Source organism: Panthera tigris, chromosome B3 (assembly GCF_018350195.1).
Source record: "Panthera tigris isolate Pti1 chromosome B3, P.tigris_Pti1_mat1.1, whole genome shotgun sequence".
NCBI lineage: Eukaryota > Metazoa > Chordata > Mammalia > Carnivora > Felidae > Panthera > Panthera tigris.
Genome location: NC_056665.1, coordinates 30,714,630 through 30,717,691, shown reverse-complemented (window position 1 = coordinate 30,717,691; position 3,062 = coordinate 30,714,630).

Below are 3,062 nucleotides of genomic sequence, written 5' to 3'. Positions count from 1 at the left end.
ACTGGATTTGCTAAGTGTCAGCCGTGCTGCTGCCCCAGAACCAAGATGAAACTCTCAATTCAAGGCTCTCATAGCTTCTCTTCCCTCAAATACACCCCTCCTTCCTATTTTCCACTGCCATGTTTTGACAAATGCTCTTCTCTTGGCATGGGATGCCCTTTCTGTTCCTTTCAGCCTGGCCAACTCCTACTCATCCTTCAACACCTGGCTTCAATGTCACCTCTTCCAGCTTGCCTGAATTTCCTCCATCCCCCAAAGTTCCCATCATGAATTCTTTCATTTTTTTTAAGGGCAGGATTGTGTCTGAATCATCTGTGTGTCCCCAGTACCTAGCGCAGGATGGGGTTCAGAATAGATGCTTAGTGAACAAGTGGGCAAAACGCATCCCTCTGTGGAGATCAGAGAGCAAGGGTCTAACTGGGGTGGAAGTAGGTGTGGGACACACAGAAGAGGAAATGCTCATGCATCAGGCCTGTTCAGGATCAGCCTGATAGGAAGCCTAGGAGTGAAAGTAAGCTTTATTTCCCAGGGGTATCATGAGGGTCCAAGGAGATCTTGGATGTGAAAGAGTTCTGTAAACTGTAGTGTGCTGTCTCTGTTAGGTCCTTGTACCTCTCAACTTTGCCTTGTTCCCCAGATGAGGCTGGAGAGAAAGGCCACGGAATGAGGGAGGGAGCAGACCAGGCCCCACCTGGGGGTGGGGTCGATGGAAAGGAGTGCAGCCTCAGCCACTTGCCCCAGCTCTCAGAGGCAAGGAGTGGGTGGGATTCTGGGTGGAGAAGGCCTGCCTTGGGACTCCCTCTCTTATGGGATCTAACATCATATCCGAGTTCCGCATGGCCCCAGAGATGATGTAAGCCAGTGTCCTTCCAAAGAGGGGTAAGCTGAAGCCCAGAGAGAGGCAGGCATTTGCCCAAGGTCACACAGCAGGGGTAGGAGGCCATCCTATGAGCCCCATCCTCCCAGCATGACAGGTGTCCTCATCCTGGGCTCAGATCCGGACAGCTGTTTCCCTGATCCCTCCTCTTGGCCCCGCAGTCCCCGGCGCCCAGTCCGCACTACCCCACACCCAGCCTGCCCTTAGGCATAGGCGCTAACAAGCACTGAGCGCTCCGTGGATGGCATGGTCCGGACAGCTCCCGACCGTCCTTCTCCTTGACTCACCTCCAGCCCGGGAGGGCCAGGATCAACGGCGGCGGCCAGGGCGCCGCCCGCACCGCGGGGCTGCGCCACCGCCCCGGACTCTTCCGGCGCGGCGAGGTCGCCCTCCTTGGCGCCCCCGGGTGGGGCAGGTCGAGCCCGGTGCGCTATCCCTTTAAACCCGGGCGAGATGGGAGCTGTCAGCGACAGCCGAGGCTAGCGCGGGACGTCGCCGCCCGCCAGGCCAGAGCAAGGAGCCGCGGAGCGAGCAGAGAGCGGAGGTGGTGGCGGGGCCGGGGCGCGGCAGGTCCCCTCGCCGCCCACTGAGCTCTCGAACCCGGGGCCGGCGAGGCGGGCGGAGCCCAGTGTAATGCGGAGAATGTGAGAGGCAGCGCAGAGCGGTGGGGAGGAGGGCGCGCGCAAGAGGGCGGCGGCAAGATAGACGGAGAGACAGCGGGAGCGACAGAGGACAGGGAACAGGGAGCAGGTGGGAGAAAGGAGAGGAGAAAAAAGGAGTGGCAGGGACAGGAAAGGGGGACAGAAAGGAGCGAGAGAACACTAGGCGCGGGCGGCGGCGCAGGCGAGGAGGAGGAGGCCGGCGCCTCTGGGTGGGAGCGCCGGAAGCCAGAGTTGGGCTCCCCGGCCGGGGTTCGGGTTGCGAGCGCTGCCGCGGCCGGGCCGGGCATGGTGGGGGAGAGGGGACGCCCGAGGGGCCCCCTCTGGGAACGGCGGGGGACCTGAGGCAGGGTCAGCCGGGACAGGGGCGCAGGGCCACACCACAGGCCCCGCGGGCCGTGCTCCGGAGGCTCCAGCTGGCCGGGGCAAGGGGGCCTTTGTGAGCGCCCCAAGAGTGCGCAGCCGGGCGTGCGGCCGCGGGGATGTGTGCGCGCCCGGGGGGTGCGCGGGTGTGCGCGAGTGTGAGCGCCCCGGCGGGTGGGAGCGCGCGTTAGGGATTCTGTTGGCATCGCAGCGTGGAGAACAGGAGGCAGGAGTGGGGCGCGCAGGGGAGCGCGGGGCCCTCCCGCGCACACGCACACGCCGCGCGCGCGCGCACACACACACACACACACACACACACACACACGCACACGCCCTCTCTGCCTCGCTCGCTGCCGCTGCCACCATCTCGGAGCCGAGCCTTGCGGAGCGGGAACCCGAGCCGGAGCGGGAACCGGAGCCGAGCGGAGCCGAATCGGGGAATGCGGTCCCGGAACGAAGCGGCGCGCGAAGTGCGCGCCCGGGACGGTGAGTGTGGCCTGAGTGTGGCCAAGCCGGGAGGCTGCGGCGGGGCTGGGGCCGCGGGGGCGCAGGCCGGGGAGCTGGGGTGTCTGCCCGCCGGCAGCGCCGCGTGCGCGGCCTCTGATTGGGCGGGAGCCTCGGGGGCAGCGGGTGGGGGTGGGGTGTTGGGTGCGCGCCCGTGGGGGGCGTGCACGCGCGGAGATGGATGGGGCGCGCTCGGCACCCCGGTCCGTGACCGCGCTCCCGCCCGCTGCGCGGCCCCGCCTAACCCTCGTCTGGCGCCGGAACCCGGGCGACTTGGAGCAACTTTGTGTGTGGGGGGAGAGGAGATGGAGGCGTTTTAATGGTGGAATTCCGGCCTTGTCTTCCAGAGGAGAGAATGCGAGGGAGGAATGGGATGGGGGTGCGGGCTGTGCCGCCCGGCGGGCAGAGGGGTACATATCCACCACCCCATCGGCGCAGCCGCCGGCTCTCTGGGACACCAGTCAGGCCCCGCGGCGCCGCGCTGGAGCCGCTCCCGGCGCTGGACTCCTGTGCCTCCGGCAGGGTCCGGCGGGACCGCGCGGCGACAGCTACCAGGCCTGGGGGCCGCAAGGTCGTCTTTGCAGCCAGGCTGAGGACAACAGGGCTTGAGGTGGGAGTGGGGAGACGTGCCTAGTGTGTACGTGTGTGTGGTCCCGCAC